Below are 20,039 nucleotides of genomic sequence, written 5' to 3'. Positions count from 1 at the left end.
GTATTACTATTGTGTTGTAATTCATATTCAGCATTGGTCCTGAGTATGCAATCTTGAGTATATGCTTGGTACAATGAAATCACAGCTCATCTGATCCATCATGTTTTAAAGTCAAAATGTCTTTTCAATCAAAGAGTTCTTTGGCAGATGACAATTAATATTTGTTTCTATTGCTTTAGGGCATTAAAGTGTTGGAATTAGGAAACAGCTTATGAGTATTTATATGGAGAACAAACCAAGATTGCCCCCAAACTGGTGGGATAAAACTCTTGACTGGAATGTACTGATGGAAGGATATAAACTGTTCAAAAGAAACAGACCTAACAAAAGTTGGAATTGCATTATATGCAAGAGAACATTACATCTCTACAGAAATGGATAAACTAAGGATGGAAGCCTCCTAGAATGCATATGGCTCAATATAAAAGAAAAAAAAAGGATAGCATTGCCATATACTACAGGCCACCCAACGGAGCAGAAGAAAGAGATGAACCTTTTGCTAATGAGTTAACAAATGTATGTGGGAAACACAGCACAGTAGTAATGGTGGATTCTAGCTACTTTGATACTTTGGTGGAGCAGTGGGCTAATGCCTCCTTAAGTAACACCAGCTGCCTGCAATTAGTGCAGGTTCGCATCCCACCAGGCTAAAGGTTGACTCAGCCTTCCATCCTTCCGAGGTAGGTAAAATGAGGACCCAGATTGTTGGGGGCAATAAGCTGACTTTGTAATAATGCCACTTGGGCCCCCCCGAAAGCCCTAATAAGCAGGCATATACATAGAACGAAGACTATTGCTAAGCACATTTGATTTGTGCTTAGATTGTAAGCCGCCCTGAGTCTTCGGAGAAGGGCGGGATATAAATGGGATTTAAAAAAAAAATCAAATGGGAGACAAACTCTGAATCAAGTGGGAGATCAACCAATCTAGCTGACAACTTTGTCATATAAAAGGTAGAGGAGGAAACTAGAGCAGAGATTTTCAACATTTTCACCCATTGTACCACTTTTAGGATAAGGCAATATCCGAGTACCACCAGTCGCCTAGCAAGGTGTCAAAAACTTGATGACCAAAAAAAGGAAAAAAATGATAAAGTACAGGTAGTCCTTGACTTACAACAATTCGTTTAGTTTAGCCAGCCATTTAGAGTGGCTGTTGACCACTCTCAAAAATTGCTGTCCCTGAAAGGGCCCAGCAAAGTCAATGTGAATCCTTGACCAAGGAGTATGGGTTTCCTCCCATCTGTGGAGGAAACCCATACTGGACTGTTGACACGTGTAACACCCGTGTACTTGGGCCTCAATAACCTTATCTAACCCTGGCCACCATAGTAGCTTCGTGTCAATGCCTTCATCCGGACTATGCCCGGATGTCCCTCATTGCAAAGATTGAAGTACCCTATCTCTTAGTGAACTGGGAACAATGACCCTGCTCCCCCATAAAATACAGCCTTTGCGAGCTGAAATCTTGTGTCTACATGTGAAGTAGCTCTGGAACTCGGGTCCAGGACTATTTTCAAGCCACCCTGTGTGAATCCATGATAGCACCCAAAACCTCGTCTGCAGCAGTTTCTGCAGCCACATCTCCAGCATGGAGGGGAAACTCAAGCAAATCCTGAATTGACAAAATGCGAGCTGCTGGAGCCGGATGTGGCTCTATCTATGGCAATGGCAACCACTTAAGGCTGTCTGCATGGCCCATGTCTTTGCCGGGTTTGTGAACCAGCCTGAAGCTGTAGACTGACAAGAAGATGGACCATCTTAACATCCTAGGGTACAGTATTTGAGGTGTCTGCCTATCTGTAGTAAATAACCCCAACAGTGGCTTATGGTCAGTGAAGATGGTGAATTCCCTGCCATACAAGTAATCATGGAATTTCTTCATCCTGGCCACAATGGCCAAGGCCTCTTTGTCAATTTGTGCGTAATTGCGCTCAGCAGGACAATGTCCTTGAGTCATAGGCAACCCAGGAACTCAGTAGAAGCCCCAATGCTACACTTTTTTAAAAGTTTAAGGCCCGCTTCGCAGAACCGTTGAAGGACGGCTTTGAGCCTCCTTTAAAGCACCTCAGTGGACTCACTGGCAATGAGCACATTGTCGAAATAGGGGCAAACCCTTGGAATGCCCTTGAGCATACGCTCCATAACTCCTTGAAAAATGCCAGGGGCTACACTAACCCCAAATTAGAGGCGTTTGACTTTAAAAGCCCCCCTGTGCATTACAATGGTTTGAGCAGCTGCTATGGCCTCGTCCACAGGTAACTGCTGATAAGACTGTGCCAAATCTAATTTCGCAAAAACTGTACCCCCTTGCAGTGATGCCAAGATGTGGTTAACAACTGGCATCGGGTATGTGTGCTGTTTAAGTGCCTTATTTATAGTGCACTTGTAATCAGTGCAAATTCTGACCTCCCTGTTGGCCTTAAGTGGTGTGACAATTGGGGTTTCCCATTCACCCCCATCTACGGCTGTAGTATCCCCTGGTTCACTAGCTTATCCAGCTCTGCATCAATCTTATATTTAAGTGCAAATGGCACTTTGTGGGGTTTGATCCTGATAGACATTACTGCAGGATCAAGTTTAAAGGCTATCGGAGGGCCCTTGTATGTTCCTAGGCTAGTGTCAAAAATGTCTGCGAACTCCTCACATACTGACACCATGTTCGCCACTTGTGTCCGGTGGATTCTGGTGACCTGGATGCCCAGAGCATCAAACCAATCAAGCCCTATTAAGCTCATTTGCTGGCCCTCCACCACAATCACATCCAAGGGTCCTGAAAACCCCTTGAACTTGACGGCCGATGTGGCCTCGCCTTTGAAGGCAACTCGAGAGTTTTGGAAGTCAGTTTGGATGATGTTGCATGGCCTCAGCTTGGCCCACCTCTTGCTGTGGTTGCAGACGAAATGAAAGGTTTCAAGGGAAATGATGGACACGGCTGAACCAGTGTCCAGTTCCATCCTGCAAGGGATGCCTTGCAGCTCAACTTGAAGTCGCAATTTGGGCTTAAGAGGGTGGTGAGCTCCCGTGCGGTAAATGCTCCGATGGCTGGAGCAAAACCCTATGCTAAGCTGCCCTGGGGCCCTGGCACCTCTCTTGATCAAAATGTCCGATTGGCAGTCCTTCTGTCAACCTCTACAGACTGAAGCAGTGTGGCTGGTCTTCGCGCAGGCCTGACACGTGGCTGTCCAGACTTGCAGTTTGCACGTTGGTGGTGGCCGCCACACCCCAGACACCGAGGAAAGGAAACTGCCTTGTAAGTAGTCCTTTGTTCTTTCTCGTTGTGCCATTGAAGCTTGTCAACCGTGGTTGCAGTTGATGTCTTCTGAGAGTTTGGTGTCCTCGTGGTGGACAGCCTCCTTGTGCTGAGTGCTTTTGGTGGGCCACATGGCTTTCACAGCCCCGCCGGTGGCTTCATCCACCATGATCTCTTTCAAGGCTTCCTGGTGCGAGAGAGTCTCTTTCACAAAAAGCTTCTGCTGCAGGTCCCTGCTCCGAAGTCCACAGACAAGTCGGTCTCGAAGCCTTTCTTCTAAGTCTGAAAATTGGCACAGACGCGCAGCTTGTCTCAGTGCCGCAATGAATTCTGTTGCTGTTTCTCCAGGCTGCTGAACTCTCTGTTCGAAGGTGTGCCTCAAAAGCTATCACCGATAACTTGGGGTGGAAATGGTCGCCAAGCCGTTTCTTCAGGTCCGCATACGTTACGGACTCCAGTTCCGCCGCAATATCGAAACCAAGTACTACGCGATATCAAAGGATGCAGGCCTGCAGACACACAGGAGCATTGCGGCCTTCAGGCCATCTTCAGCAACTTGGTTGGTGCAGAGGTAGTTTTCAACCCTCAAGATGTACGATGCCCATTTCTCCAGGTGAGTGACATCAAATTCCTCAAGCTTTCTGATTTTTGCCATCTCGGGAAGTCTTTATGGCTTGGGCTTCTCGTCTCCTCGTCCTGCTTCTTCATAGGTCCTGGGACTGGTGCGCAGGGCTGGTTGTCGCTAGCATTGCATGCTAGGCCGACTGAGGGAGGGAACATGTTCCCTGCCAGGCACTTTGGCTGACCTCACTTCCTAGTGACTTTCAGCTCTCCCGAAGAAGCAGGATCCCATCTTTGTCACCAGTGTTTTGTACTGGGTTTCTTGCAAGCAGGAGGCGAGATGAGAGAGTTCAAACAGGAACATTGCTTTATTGGATAGCAGGAACTGAACTAGTAACCAAGGCTTCTACGCAGCTACTTATAATGCTGGCCACTAGGTGGCGGCCAATAGGTTTGAAGGAACCTATTCCCACCTTAGAGTCATTACACAGAGTCCCTGATTAAGCAATCTCAAGCAGCGTTCAAAGACATGTGGAAACAGTTTGAGTAAAAGGCCCAATACATTACAGATACCATGGATGAAAATCTTAAAGGGGAAAACAATTCAAGAAGCTTGGTAAAGTCTGAAAAATATGAGTAAAAAAGCCCAGTCCGACACAATAACCACTGAAAAAAAAAGAAAAATAAGAAACTTCAGTTGCACATAGAACTCTGATAAACTAAAAGACAAAAAAGGGTAAGTATAAAAGTGGAAAGAGGGACATATAACTAAGGCAGAATATCAGCATATTGTCTGAATCTGCAAAGATGGTTAGAAAAGCTAAGGATCAGAATGAACCAAGACTTGCAAAAAATATCAAAAATAATTTTAAAAAGTTTTTTTCAAAAAAGAAGTCCACTAATGGGGAGCAGGGAGAAAACAGAGCTACTGAATTCATTCTTAGCATCTGTCTTCACACACACACACACACACACACACACACACACACACACACCAACCTACCAAAAACAGAACTGAATTCAAATTAAAATAGGCAAGAAAATGGTATGAGATACCTGCCCACTCAAATTCAAGTTCAAGGACCTTATGGATTATTGGTTCTGAAAGAGCTGGAAGATGTGATCTCAGAATCTTTGAACCATACCTTTCCAAGATCCTGGAGCAGTGGGAAACTACAAAGGACTAGAAAAGAGCTGATCTGATCCCCATTGTTAAAAAAAAACAGATCTAGGAAACTACAGACCAATTAGCCTGACATCAATATCTGGGAACATTCTGGAAAGGTTAATCAAGCAAGAGATCTGTGAACAGCTAGAAGCAAACATAACCAGTAGCCAACACGGGTTAGTTAAAAACAGATCATGCCAAATAAATCTTATCTCATTTTTTTACAAAGTGATTAAATTAGTGGACCAGTGAAATACTAGGATTTCAGTAAGGCATATGATTAGGTAGACCACAAGCTACTTCTTGCAAGTTAGAAAAATATGGAATAGACAGCACCACCACCAGATGGTTTTGTAACTGGCTGACAAACAGCATTCATTGTGTAGTCCTTAACAGAACTACATCTGCATGGAGAGAAGTAAACAGTGGGGTACCCCAAGTTTCTGTTTTAGGCCCAGTACTTTTCAATACCTTAATAAACAACTTAGATGATATAATAGAAAGGGAAATCATCAAATTTGCAGATGACACCTGGTTGGCAGGAATAGCCAACACCCCAGAAGATAGGCTCAAGATCCAGATGGATCTTGACAGACTTGAACACTGGGTCAAGTCTGTGAACAACCGGTTCTCTGTGTGAATGCCGCTTCTGGAAGTCCGTTCTGGGCCTGGGCAACAAAAAATTAGCTAATGGTTCTGCTGAAGTGATGCGAACGGCTGAATCCCGCCATGGGTCCAATCTAACAAAATGAAATTCAGTGTAGAGAAAAATAAGGTTTTACACTTAGGCAACAAAAACCAAATGTGCAGGTACAGATTAGGTGAAATGTGGCTCAATAGCAGTCACTGCTATTGGAGTTCTAGTGCAGGGGTCCCCAACCTCAAGCTATGGTCCACTATTGGGCTGTGGCCTATTTGAAACCTGGCTGCATATGTGAGTGCAGCTCATTTTTCAATTGAGCTGCGTATGCATGTTCGCCAGCATGCTACTTGCACAAGTTGAGCTGCCTATGTGTGTGTATGCCAACTGACCCAACACTCACATAGCCCAGTTCCTCTCTCTCTCCCCCACTCCAGCTGGGCTGTCAAGCCGCAAAGGTTGGGGACTGCTGACCTAGTGGACAATCACTTAAATATGAGCCAGCAGTGCGCTGCAACTGCCAAAAATGTTAATGCAATCCTAGGCTGCATTAACAGAAGAATAGAATCAGGATCATGTGAAGTGTTAATATTGCTTTATAAGGCCTCGGTAAGTCCACACTGGAATACTGCATACAGTTTTGGTCACTATAACATAAAAAAGATGTTGAGACTCTGGAAAGAGTTCAGAGAAGAGCAACACAGATGATTAGGGGGCTAGAGGCTAATACACATGAAGAATGGTTGCAGGAATTAGGTACGTGTAGTCTAGTGAAAAGGACTGTGGGCATGATAGCAGTGTTCCAATATTTGAGGGGCTACCACAAAAAAGTACCAGAAGGCAAGAAAAGAAGTAATGGATGAAAACTATTCAAGTAAAGAACAACCTAAAATGGAGGAGAAATTTCATGGCAGTGAGGACAATAAACCAGTGGAATGGATTGCCTTCAAAAGTTGTGGGTCCTCCATCACTGGAGGCTTTTAAAAAAAGACTGGACAATTATTTGTCTGAAATGTTATAGGGTCTCCTGCTTGAGCAGGGGATCGGACTAGACTAGAGGATCTTCAATGTCCATTCAAACTCTGTTATTCTGTTACCTGTTCTATCCTTTGAACAAAATACACTATCATGGTAGACTTGATTGAAGAAAGTTTTCAATGAAATGAATGATGTGTATGTGTCTCTCCAAGAATCTCTGTCCTAAACCACTTTTTCCACATTCCTTTTCAGTATATTTGAAAGCTATCACCTTCCCCAGTACCAATATTATGCCGAGAAATATCTCTTAGCCCTTTACCATCACTAATTCTGCCTGGAAATAAAAGCCCAGTAAAGAGATTTCCTTTTTATGATCTGGGATACAAAATACAACATCCGTCAATGGGAGATGCCAAAAGTGGAAATTGGGATCCCTGATAAGCAAAACTAGTTTATGACAATAAATTTTGCCAAACTACCTCTAGTTCTTTCAAATTTCAAAGCAGACTATACCTGTTGCCATGGTTTCCACTTCACAAATTAGGCAGTTCTGGGAAGTTTATGTATTTAAATACTTCTGACAGGTGAGAACTAGATCAGTATTTCAAGGGTGTATGGAATAACTTCGTCCTTCAAGGGCAGGCTGAAGAATCTTCTTTTATTGCATGTTTTATGGGTAATAAAGGATTGCCAAGTTCTGAAATACTTTAAAAATTAAATAATACTGATATTTCCATTATAGATTTGCTAATAATAATAATAATAATAATAATAATAATAATAATAATAATAATAATAATAATAATAAGAAGAAGAAGAAGAAGAAGAAGAAGAAGAAGAAGAAATTGGAAGGGACCTTGGAGGTCATCTAGTCCAACCCCCTGCTAAGGCAGGAAACCCTATACCATTTCAGACAAATGGTTGTCCAGTCTCTTCTTAAAAACTTCCAGTGTTGGAGCATTCACCACTTCTGGAGGCAGGTTGTTCCACTGATTAATTGTTCTAACTGTCAGGAAATTTTTCCTTAGTTCTAGGTTGCTTCTCTCCTTGACTAGTATCCATCCATTGCTTCTTGTCTTGCTCTCAGGTGCTCTGGAGAACAGCCTGGCTCCCTCTTCTTTGTGGCAGCCCCTGAGATATTGGAACACTGCTATCATGTCACCCCTCACCCTTCTCTTCATTAAACTACACATACCCAATTCCAGCAAACATTCCCTATATCAGGGGTCGGCAACCGGAAAAAGGAAAAGAGCCACTCAGAACCGGTTCCGTCACAGACACAAAAAAGTGGGAGCCGCAAAATGTGGCACAAAACAAGGCAAAACGTGCACCAGCCCTGCCCCCCATCCACCTCCAGTATGGATGGCTCTGCCAAAAGAAAAGCAGCCGAAGCAAGCCTCCCATTGAGAGAATGGGGCGGCGGAGGCTTGCAAAACGGCGGATCCAGCCTCTGCCGGTGGCTTGCAAAATGGCGGATCGAGCCTCTGCCGGCAGCGGAGGCTTACAAAATGGCAGATCGAGCCTCTACCGGCGGCGGAGGCTTGCAGAACGGCGGATCGAGCCTCTGTCGTCGTCGGAGGCTTGCAGAACGATGGATCGAGCCTCTGTCGGCGGCGGAGGCTTGCAAAACGACGGATCGAGCCTCTGCTGGCAGTGGAGGCTTGCAAAACGGCAGATCGAGCTTCTGCCGGCGGCGGAGGCTTGCAGAACGGCAGATCCAGCCTCTGCCGGCGGCTTGCAAAATGGCGGATCGAGCCTCTGACGGCGGCGGAGGCTTGCAGAACGGCGGATCGAGCCTCTGTCGTCGGCGGAGGCTTGCAAAACGACGGATCGAGCCTCTGCTGGCAGCGGAGGCTTGCAAAATGGCAGATCGAGCTTCTGCCAGCAGCGGTGGCTTGCAGAACGGCGGATCCAGCCCCTGCTGGCAGCTTGCAAAACGGCGGATCGAGCCTCTGCCGGCGGCGGAGGCTTGCAGAACGACAGATCCAGCCTCTGCTGGCGGCTTGCAAAATGGCGGATCGAGCCTCTGCCGGCAGCGGAGGCTTGCAAAACGGCGGATCGAGCCTCTGCCGGCGGCGGAGGCTTGCAGAACGGCGGATCGAGCCTCTGTCGTTGGCGGAGGCTTGCAAAATGACGGATCGAGCCTCTGCTGGCAGCGGAGGCTTGCAAAATGGCAGATCGAGCTTCTGCCGGCGGCGGTGGCTTGCAGAACGGCGGATCCAGCCCCTGCTGGCGGCTTGCAAAACGGCGGATCAAGCCTCTGCCGGCGGCGGAGGCTTGCAGAACGGTGGATCCAGCCTCTGCTGGCGGCTTGCAAAATGGCAGATCGAGCCTCTGCTGGCGGCGGAGGCTTGCAAAATGGCAGATTGAGCCTCTGCCGGCGGCGGAGGCTTGCAGAATGGCAGATCCAGCCTCTGCCGGCGGCTTGCAAAACGGCGGATCGAGCCTCTGTCGTCGTCGGAGGCTTGCAAAACGACGGATCGAGCCTCTGCTGGCAGCGGAGGCTTGCAAAATGGCAGATCGAGCTTCTGCCGGTGGCGGAGGCTTGCAGAACGGCGGATCCAGCCTCTGCCGGCGGCTTGCAGAACGGCAGATCGAGCCTCTGCCGGCGGCGGAGGCTTGCAGAATGGCGGATCCAGCCTCTGCCGGCGGCTTGCAAAATGGCAGATCGAGCCTCTGCTGGCGGTGGAGGCTTGCAAAATGGCAGATCGAGCCTCTGCCGGCGGCTTGCAAAACGGCGGATCCAGCGTCTGCTGGCGGCGGAGGCTTGCAAAACGGTAGATCCAGCCTCTGCCGGCGGCTTGCAAAACGGCGGATCCAGCCTCTGCCGGCGGCTTGCAAAATGGCGGATCGAGCCTCTGCCGGCAGCGGAGGCTTGCAAAACGGCGGATCGAGCCTCTGCCGGCGGCGGAGGCTTGCAGAATGGCGGATCGAGCCTCTGTCGTCGTCGGAGGCTTACAGAATGGCGGATCGAGCCTCTGTCGGCGGCGGAGGCGTGCAAAACGACGGATCGAGCCTCTGCTGGAAGCGGAGGCTTGCAACATGGCAGATCGAGCTTCTGCCGGTGGCGGAGGCTTGCAGAACGGCGGATCCAGCCCCTGCCGGCGGCTTGCAAAACAGCGGATCGAGCCTCTGTCGGCGGCGGAGGCTTGCAAAACGATGGATCGAGCCTCTGCTGGAAGCGGAGGCTTGCAAAACGGCAGATCGAGCCTCTGTCGGTGGTGGAGACTTGCAGAACGGTGGATCCAGCCTCTGCCGGTGGCAGAGGCTTGCAAAACGCCGTATCCAGCCTCTGCCGGCGGCTTGCAAAACGGCAGATCGAGCCTCTGCCGGCGGCGGAGGCTTGCAGAACAGCGGATTGAGCCTCCGCCGGAGGCGGAGGCTTGCAAAATGACGGATCGAGCCTCTGCCGGTAGCGGAGGCTTGCAAAACGGCATATCCAGCTTCTGCCGGCGGCTTGCAAAACGGCGGATCGAGCCTCTGCCGGCAGCGGAGGCTTTCAGAACGGTGGATCGAGCCTCTGCCAGTGGCAGAGGCTGGATCCGCGCTCTGCAAGCCTCTGCCGCTGGCAGAGGCTCAATCCGCCATTCTGCAAGCGTGTCCGGGTGGCACTACTTCTGCACCAGCGGGCCTGCCACTCGCCTGTTCCGAAACCTCCTGCACTGTCTCGTGGCCCAGCAGGTTGGGCAGCCACATAGTGGGGTCCTTGATCCCGTGGCACAGCAGCAGCAAGGCGGGGATGGGCTTGCAGTTGGACTGCTTGTAGGAAAACTCAGGCTCTCCAATGAGGAAGAGCCTGCCAGCCGGGCTGAGGCAACTCGCAGAGAGGCAAAGCAGGCGCGGGAGAAGCTCGCTGGGGCGCATCTTGCTGAAGGGTGGTGGAGGGGAAGCCCGTGCGCATGCTCTGAGCAGGCCCCGGTTGGGAACCCTCGAAGCTGCTGGGAGAGGAGGAGGGAGTGACGGGCGGCACAGAGTTTTCCCCTCCCGCTGGCCATGCGAGGCTTCTCCAAAGCGCTCCCGCTACCTCGACAGAGGTGCAGTCCGCCACTCTCCTCTCTGTAAGCCTCTGCCACTGGCTGAGGCTCGATCCACCGTTTTGCAAGCCTCCGCCGCCGGCAGAGGCTGGATCCGCCGTTTTGGAAGCCTCCGCCACTGGCAGAGGCTCGATCTGCCGTTCTGCAAGCCTCCGCCGCCGGCAGAGGCTCGATCCGCCGTTTTGGAAGCCTCCACCGCCGGCAGTAGCTCGATCTGCCGTTCTGTAAGCCTCTGCCGCCGGCAGAGGCTCGATCTGCTGTTCTGCAAGCCTCCACCACTGGCAGAGGCTCGATCCGCCGTTTTGGAAGCCTCCGCCGCCGGCAGAAGCTCGATCCGCCGTTTTGGAAGCCTCCGCCGCCAGCAGTGGCTCGATCTGCCGTTCTGCAAGCCTCCGCCACTGGCAGAAGCTCGATCCGCTGTTTTGGAAGCCTCCGCCACCGGCAGAGGCTCGATCCACCGTTTTGGAAGCCTCCGCCGCCGGCAGTGGCTCAATCTGTCGTTCTGTAAGCCTCCGCCACCGGCAGAGGCTTGATCCGCTGTTTTGGAAGCCTCCACCGCCAGCAGTGGCTCGATCTGCCATTTTGGAAGCCTCCGCCGCTGGCAGAGGCTCGATCTGCCGTTCTGCAAGCCTCCGCCACCGGCAGAGGCTCAATCTGCTGTTTTGGAAGCCTCCGCCGCCGGCAGAGGCTGGATCCGCCGTTCTGCAAGCCTCCGCTGCCCCATTCTCTCAATGAGAGATGGCAGCAACGTTTTCGCAGCAGGGGAGCCCGAGGACTGCGCAACAGGTGGGAATAGGGCTGCTGCCGACTCACCCAAGTCCCTCCCCACCCCACTCTTTTGCAGCAGAAAGAGGAAGGCACAACATACAGAAAAATGGCCCACTCACCTTTCCAGCAGTCCTCCTCCTCCGCTGCCGCCATGTGGAGTCCAAAGAAGAAAGGAGGTTTGTGGGCAGTCCCACAAACCAAAGAAGTTCAAACAATCAATTCTAACTTTGCTAGTTTTTTCCCCGTGAGAAGTTTGAATTGATTGGTTGAACTTTTTTAGTCCCACTTTTTTGGGGGGGAACTGCACATGCCGGAGGACTGGGAGCCGCAGGCTCCGGAGCTGCGGGTTGCCAACCTGTGCCCTATATGTTTCAGCCTCCAGTCCCCCAATCATCTTTGTTGCTCTTCTCTGTACTCTTTCTAGAGTCTCGACATCTTTTTTACATCTTGGTGACCAAAACTGGATGCAGTATTCCAGTTGTGGCCTTACCAAGGCATTGTAAAGTGGTATTAGTACTTCACGTGATCTTGATTCTATCCCTCTGTTAATGCAGCCTAGCACTGTGTTGGCTTTTTGGCAGCTGCAGCACACTGCTGGCTCATATTTAAGTGATTGTCCACTAGGACTCCGAGATCCCTCTCACAGTTACTACTATTGAGCAAGGTACCACCTATACTATACCTGTGCATTTGATTTTTCCTGCCTAAATGCAGAACCTTACTTTTTTCACAATTGAATTTCATTTTGTTAGATAGTGCCCAGTGTTCGAGTCTGTCCAGATCTTCCTGTATCTTAAGCCTATCTTCTGGAGTATTGGCTATTCCTGCCAGCTTGGTGTCGTCTGCAAATTTGATGAGTTCCCCATCTATCCCCTCATCCAAATCGTTGATGAAGATGTTGAAGAGCACTGGGCCCAGAACAGAGCCCTGGGGTACCCCACTACATACTTCCTTCCATGTAGATGCAGTTCTATTGAGGACCACACGCTGAGTACGGCCTGTCAGCCAGCTACGAATCCATCTGGTGGTGATGCTATCTAACCCACATTTTTCTATCTTATCAAGTAGTAGGTTGTGATCTACTTTATCAAATGCCTTACTGAAATCCAAGTAAATTAAATCTACAGCATTCCTCTGGTCCACTAGTTTTGTCACTTGGTCAAAGAATGCAATAAGGTTTGTCTGGCATGATCTGTTTTTGACAAACCCATGTTGGCTTTTAGTGATAACTTTGTTCGCATCAAGGTGTTCGCTGATTTGTTGTTTGATTATCTTTTCCAGAATCTTCCCAGGTCAGGCTGATAGGTCTGTAGTTTCCTGGATCTATTTTTTTCCCCTTTTTTGAAGATGGGAACTACATCAGTTCTCTTCCAGTCCTCTGGTAGCTCCCCAGTGCTCCAGGATCTTTGAAAAATATAGTTCAGTGGTTCTGAGATCACGTCTGCCAGTTCCTTGAGAACTTTGGGGTGTAATCCATCTGGTCCTGGTGTTTTGAACTCGTCTAGGCTGGACAGGTGCTCATGTACCATTTTCTTTCCTATCTTAACTTGCATTTCTATTCTGTTTTTTATGGCACTGGTTTTGGTAGGTTGGACTGTTTTTTCCCTTCGTGTAAAGACAGATGCAAAAAACGAGTTAAATAGTTCTGCTTTCTCCCTGTTGCTTGTCACCTTGTTGCCACTTTCCCCCACTAATGGACCAATCATTTCCTTAACTTTTTTCTTGTTTCTTATATGTTGAAAGAAGCTTTTTTTGTTATTTTTGACTTTGGTCGCAAGCCTTAGTTCATTTTGAGCCTTAGCTTTCCTCACTTCATCTTTGCAGGCATGGGCTGTTTGCTGATATTCTGCCTTAGTTATGTGCCCCTCTTTCCACTTCTTATACTTGTCCTTTTTATCTTTCAGTTTATCAGAGAGTTCTTTATGCAGCCATGCTGGTTTCTTTTGAAAGCTGTTATTTTTCTTCTTTGTTGGTATTGTACTAGACTGGGCCTTTATTATCTCACTTTTCAAAATTTCCCAAGCTTCTTGAGTTGTTTTCCCCTTTAGGATTCTCATCCATGGAATTCTTCCCAAGGTCTCTCTAAGTTTATTGAAATTAGCCCTTTTAAAGTCCAAGATTCTAGTTTGGCTGTATTCTATTGCTTGTGCTTCCATAATGTTGAATTCCAATATTGCATGATCACTTCCCCCCAAGGTTCCTGTGGCTTTGTCACTTTCTATCATTTCATCTCTGTTAGTGAGAATTAAATCCAATATGGCTAATCCCCTAGTTCCCTTCTCTACTTTTTGGGAGAGAAAGTTGTCTGCTAGGTTTGTCAGGAATCTGTTAGATTTTCCACTTGGTGCAGAATTTGTCTCCCAGTTGATATCAGGGTAATTAAAGTCCCCCATTACTATTGTGATGCGCTTCCTACATACCTTAGTTAACTGACTAGCAAAAAGTTCATCTATTTCCTCTGTTTGGTTGGGCGGCCTATAGTATAAACCTATGGCAATGTCATTTTTCCCCCTTTTATATTGACCCAAATACATTCAGGTTTACAGTTTTCATCATTGTTGTGCTCTATTTCTGTAGAGATAAAGTTATTTTTATATATAGAGCAACTCCACTTCCTCTTTTGTTTAGTCTATTTCTTTTAAATAATTTAAATCCCTCTAGCTGTGTGTTCCATTTGTGGGTTTCGTCCCACCATGTTTCTGTAATGGCAACAATATCATATCCGCCCTCATTTACCTGAATTTCTAGTTCACCCTGCTTACTGTTCATACTCTGTGCATTGGTGTAGAGACATTTGAGTCCTTTATGACTGACCCTGTGTTTACTTGCTACATAACTTGTGTGGTGCCTAAGTTCCCCTATTTTCTTAGATTGCCGGGGACAGTGATGTTCTGTATCAATTAACTCACTGTCCCCATTGTTTAGTTTAAATATTCCTTCAGAAAAGCTGTGAATGTATTGCCAAGTAACTCAGTCCCTTTCTTGGATGGATGCAGACCATCTCTTTCGTACATTTTTTCATTGGACCAGCTACAGACATCGTGACTAATATAACCAAAGCCTTCTCCTTTACACCACTCCTTTAGCCATATTGTACTAAGCAACTGTTGGAGATGATCAGGCTGAGCCCAATGCAGTGGTCAAATGTGTTAACAGTCATGAGTCCCTGCATGCCCACAAGAGAATTAAGTCCAACCCACCTTGAATTCCTTTCACTCTTATCCACCACCAATTTGCTTTGACCATTAGTAGCTCAGATTATTGCTTAAGCTTGCAATAAATTTTTATACTCAATTGAACTGTCTAAATCTCCTGATTTCCCCTGGTGCTGAAATCAGAAATTTTCAGCCAATTTTCAACTGATGATGCAGCAAATGCAAATCCTGACTCAACAAGGCAACCACAACCACCTGCTCTATTACCCAGGCACAACTGCCAGTTCCTGAAGCTCACATCTCCAAGTCTCCTGGCTGCCTATCACAGAGATTCACTGGTGGTCTGATAAGATGTGAACCTTTCTAGCACAGTAAGATGTGCTCATCAGCACCTGACCTGGGGAGTTTCCGACAGCAGATCAATAGTCTCCTTTACCCTCATGCTTTTAATCGACTGCCCAATGGGTGCTTCCACTCATTGAGACCAACAACCCCATCCTGGATAGTTACCCAATTTTCCTCATTAGATTTAGGAAGCATTTTGGAGATGCTATTCAGATAAAAACTGCAAAACAGCACATCTTCCAACTCTGCCAAGGTAACAATTCTATGAGAGCCTACCTTCAATGTACCTGGATTGGAATGAGCCAGCCTGAAGAGCACAGTTCAAGAAGGGCCTCAACAAGGCCATAATCACACAACTGACATAAGGAAATCCACAGGATCTACAAGATCTCTACCTAGCTGCTATAACAGCTAAATCTCAACTTGTAGAACTAGCATCCCTGCCCCCTTGGATTTGGACACTGAAGAGCTGATTCAAATTGGAGCAGTCAGACAAACTCTGGGAGCAGAAGAACGGCAAAGAAACAGAGAGCTCACCCTGCATTTCTACTGAGAAAAGCTTGGCTACATAGTCAAGAATTGCCCTACTAAACCTCCCAGGAGAGGCAACAGACAGCCCAGCAATGTCTCCACTACTCATTACCTGGACAACAAGCCCCAAGACCAGGGAAATGAGAAATGCCCCCCCTCCAAGAGCTTACAGAGGGGTCCACCCAAACCCTGAATGGAGCTCAATTACTTCCATGCTCAGGTATGTTAATAAAATTTGATTCCACCCTGATAATTCCCGGTGGTCAGGAAACCACCATCCTTGTTTTAATACAGTCTGGTTCAATCTTTCACTTCATAAGCCTAATAACAGTTCTGAAAAGATACTTACAATGTCCCTGAAGTCTCCATTGCCAGTGATAACTATTGATGGCTGAATAATAAAATCTGGCCCAATTTCTCATGCCATAGTGCCTTTGAACTTAACAATAAATCAGCATTCTGAAGAGTTAATTCTCATCGATCTTCCACTAGTGCTGGGAATTGCTTGGTTACAACACCATGACCCAACTATTAAATGGAAAAAATAATTTATTGCCTTTGAAAATCCTGAATGCTTTTCTCACTGTGATGGGTCTTCCAAACCTCCCCCCCACCAGCCCTCCCCCAATGGTTCACAGAGAGACTCCCAATCTGACAAGTAAATTTGCAGACTTTGACGATGGCTCGGGGAGGAGGAAGCCTTGGCCCTTTCTCCATACAGAGACTGTGATTGCACTATAAATCTGGTCCCTGGTCCCAAAATTCCTGTCAAGAGATAATTCTGAATGTCTATTCCAGAATTAGAAACTTTAAAGCAATATTTAGACTCTAAATTTGCAAAAGGGATTCATACAACCCTCCCAGTCTCAGCTGCTACCTGCTTTGTACCCAAGAAGCAAGACCCCAGTAGGCCTAATAATGGTGATAAACCCCCCCCCAAATGAGAGTGGTCCATGATTACAAGGCTTTAAATGCAGTCATAGTAAGAGACAATATCCACTGTCATTAATTCTAGACATATTAGATAGACTACTGAAAGCAAGCATTTTTACAAGACTAGATCTCCACAATGCTTACAACCTTATTTGAATAAAGGAAGACCATGAATATTTAACCTTCATTGACACCAGATATGACAAATTTGAATACACAGTGCTGTCTTTTGGTCTATGCAACAAACACCCTGGCCATATTTTCTAGATTCATGAACCAAAGTTTTCAAGATTTAATAGATAATTGTGTGGTCTTATATTTGGATGATATTTTAATTTACTCGGAGAATGAGGCTCAGCACACGGACCACATGTGCACGGTCCTATGTAGACTAAGAGATAACCACCTCTTTGCCAAGCCAGAAAAATGTGCTTTGATTTACAACAACTAGAGGCATCTAAATGGACCTCCAGAAAGTCCAAGCTGTGCTAGACTGGCAACTGACTGCATAGCCAAAGATATCCAGTGCTTCCTGGGCTTTGCTAACTTCTACAGTAAATTTATACCAGGCTTTGCTCATAAAGCCAAACCACCTACAGAGCTGACTAAGACGGGAATTAAATTCACTTGGATCTCTATACACTAATCAGCCTTCAAAAAGTTAAAGCAGATCTTTTCTAGTGAACCCTTCCTCCAGCATCCAGGCATATCAAAGAAATTTATTGTCCAGATCGATGTCTCAGATGTTGCCATTGGAGTTGTTCTTTTATAAGTGGGAGAGGCAAAGACAGCCATGCCTCTTGCAATGCACATTCTTTTCCAGAGCTCTGTCTGACCCACAACACAATTATGACATGTTTAACAAAGAATTCCTTGCTGTTAAATCAGCATTCCAACACTGGAAACACTTCCTAGAAGGTACACATTTTCCTGTAGAGGTGACCACAGGAATCTACATACTCTGCAAAAAACCAAGCCACTTTCACCCAGACAAGTCAGATGGAGTCAATTCTTCTCATGTTTTGAGTTCTACATCAAATGCATCGCAGGTTCCAAGAACTTAATGCCAAATGCTTTCTCTCACAAACCAGAATATTCTGTTATTCAATAGATCCCATAACCAACAACAATCTTACAATCTTCCAATTTCCAGATTTATCAATCACTACTAACCATTGAGAGGTTGGGAGCTATCCAACGGCACCAGGCCTTACTCATAAGAATAAAGACACAGCCCAACTTTTGCTAGATCACATATTTTGCTACCATGGCATGGTCTCAACACTTGTGTCAGACAGAGGCATGTAATTCCAATCTAAATTTTGGAAAGCACTTTTCAGCTACTAAATGTCAAGGTCAACTTCTCCTCAGCTCATCTCCTGACTGTTAGTAGCTCAGATTCTTATAGAGAGCTTAAGCTTGCAATAAATCTCTATACTCATTTGAACTGCCTGAATCTTCTGATTTTTCCCAGCCCTTGAAAGCAACTATGGTAAAGCATAATGTGTAAAGCCAGTCAATTTGTTTGTATATCATAATTCATCATTCAGCATTATGTCTATACCAGACCATTAAAGTTTGGAAACTTAACTATAGTTAAAATAGCCTTATCTTATTATTGATTACATAACAATAATCAACTGTAAAAAGCAAGTTGCCACTGAAAGCTCAAGAGCAAAGGAAGTAATTTTAGCCTAATTAGTTATTATTACCAGTGTTGTTAAATGTATATATGGTAATATCTTTAATAACTAGAAATCATGTATAACTAAAAAAACGTTTCTGTATCTGAAAGGGAAACATTTGAATGAAAACTGCTTTCCTTCCAGACTTATTTTTTTAAAGGTCAGGTAATAGTGTTAACAAGTGAAACTGGTACCTCAATTCTTTGGGAATTAAAAAAATTGGCAAGTATGCAAATTATCAGTTAAAATCTGGCTGCATTTTATTAAGTACTGTACTTAAATTCAAGTAATAACCCTTAACTGAAAGACCTTCATTTGCTAAAGCAATCCGGTGACAGATGGTTGTGTTTTGCTTAGTTATACTGTGCATACAGTGCAGAAGTTGGGACGTGAGGTTTTGCTATAAGAAGCCTAGCTAATTTAACTTTGGAAACTACAGGTTTTAAAAAATAAAAAATTCTCACCTGTACTCTGTAGAAATATAGGATCTGCCGCCATTACCGGAACTTTAACGTGAAGAAAGCAACTGAGCAAATAACATTACTCATGCGTGGCCTTTGTCCCCTTATCCCAACCCACAGCAAATAGTGGAAGAACTCATGGAAGACAAAGATAACTTCCTTGGAAACACTTTTGGCCTGGCAGATACTAGACACTGGCTCAATTAGTTTTTCATGGGGAAAAAAAGGATTGTTTGTACATTCACTCTGGAGCAGGGGGTTAGCACAGTTTGCAGTTACCATGTAAAATAGAGGCGTGTGATATCCAGGGACCTTAAATTTTACTGCTTATATAAATCTTGCACTGTTAAACACCAAAGCAGATCTCATTATCATAATCGATTTGTTCTTATAATGGGATAGTTTCTCACTGGAAATGTGATTTAGCCATACTTTCCTGAGTTTGTGGTATAATATAAAAATATAGTTCCCCTGCCCTCTTGTATAACTTGGATTAACTTTGAAGGCATCTTAATCTTTATTTGATCCACATTTGAAAAGCTGAGGAACCTATTGCAATAGGACCAAAAAGTTGAGAAGGTTTTGGAAAATGAGTGGTTAAGATCTTATGGATTTTAAGATCCAAACAGATAGGCACCTTATTTAATTCTTTTTTAACTTTTGTATTTTTGTATTTTTATATGTTTGCCCTGTTCACCGCCCTGAGTCCTTTGGGAGAAGGGTGGTATATAAATAAAATAATAATAATAATAATAATAATAATAATAATAATAATAATAATAATAATAATAATAAACATGCCTGATGTAATAATTATTGGGGGAAAAAACTCTGCTTCATTGATGTTTCTATTCCTGATGATACTAGGATTGAGGAGAAGCAATTGTATAAAATAAATACCAGGGCTTGTATATTGAAGTTGGATGCTTATGGGAAAAAAATCCAGTTGTGATTGGAACCCTCAGAGTGATACCTAAAGGACTATCTTGATATTTGATAATATGGAATTTATCAGTATTTCAGTACTGAATACCCTAATTTTACAAGAGTCACCCTGCCTGGAACTGCCTATATTCTTAGATATTACCTCAATAATTCTTAGGTTCTTGGTTAAGGTCTGAATTATTAAATTTCTATCAATCTTAGACTTCAATCAACAGTTAGATGTAGAATATAACAATAGATTATGCACACATAATAATAGTCCTTGCAATACTGGGAAACAGTGGAATAGAAAGAAAATTGTGAGACCAAGAAAAAGTTATGGCTCCCTGTTAATGGAATATCACTCCACCTTCTTACTTTTCTTGAATGCCTTGAAATCATGGACTTTCAGCTGGCTTGGGGATCTCAAGCTGAAACAGCCAATCAAGTAGCTAGTGTGACTGCATCTGCTACCCCTGTCTGGGGTAGGTTTTTAGTTGCTTTAAGCATCTCTGAATCACTGTGAGTGGACATATAAAGTTTAAAAACAAAATAAGTAAGTAAGTAAGTAAATAAAAAGCTGGAGAAAATTACAAAATACAAA

General features: G+C 45.5%; 1 protein-coding gene across 1 annotated transcript in view; it reads left to right on the top strand.

The window, feature by feature from the left end:
* Positions 1-20,039, top strand: part of LOC310649710 (uncharacterized protein) — a 629,251-nt gene that overhangs the window by 80,144 nt on the left and 529,068 nt on the right. The window lies entirely within an intron of this gene.

This window comes from Vipera ursinii (genome assembly GCF_947247035.1).
Source record: "Vipera ursinii genome assembly, chromosome: Z".
NCBI lineage: Eukaryota > Metazoa > Chordata > Lepidosauria > Squamata > Viperidae > Vipera > Vipera ursinii.
The sequence above is the reverse complement of the archived record's forward strand: the minus strand, read 5'-3'. Positions and strand labels throughout refer to the sequence as shown.